Below are 654 nucleotides of genomic sequence, written 5' to 3' on the forward strand. Positions count from 1 at the left end.
CTCTCAGCATCATCATTAACATATGACAATTGTCATGTGCATCCATAAAAGACAGGATCATGCTGACAAGAACTCATGGCTCAAAAAGTTCACAATACAACTTTGCTTTTGGCCAAGTGCAGTGGCTCAGGCTCAGTCTGTAGATTTTCAGTATTTTCACAAGTTCTTGTAACGTAAATTAAGGGACAACGTTTTCATTTTATAGTACTTCTTGATAATTAAACAACAAATTATTTTGATGGTTTTATTCATATTTTGTCTAAAACAACATTTTCACATATTTTGTGTCCTCTGAAATACTCTATGTAGGTTTTGTGTCCATACAGGTCACTGGCAATAGAAAATCTTTGACCATAATAGGTTGTTTCTGATTTTTATTGTCAGGGGCTAAAGCTCAGTGGTAGAGCAAATCTGGGTGCCCCCTGATAAAGCTCAAACTTTGTGTGTAAAATAAATTTAAACATTGCTTTTTCTTCATGTTCATATAAAAGTTCTAATGCAGTCATGTGTATCAATAACAAATAAAAGCACTTATTAACAAAGCAGAACTACTCAGAGTTAAACTCTGCGTTAGAATGTCTCGTGGCCTAAATGCTTAGAATTTAATATTTAGCTTTTTCAGACTCATTTTTCTCATTGAAAATGAATATTTTC

The sequence above is a fragment of the Austrofundulus limnaeus genome, unplaced genomic scaffold (assembly GCF_001266775.1).
Source record: "Austrofundulus limnaeus strain Quisiro unplaced genomic scaffold, Austrofundulus_limnaeus-1.0 Scaffold1310, whole genome shotgun sequence".
NCBI lineage: Eukaryota > Metazoa > Chordata > Actinopteri > Cyprinodontiformes > Rivulidae > Austrofundulus > Austrofundulus limnaeus.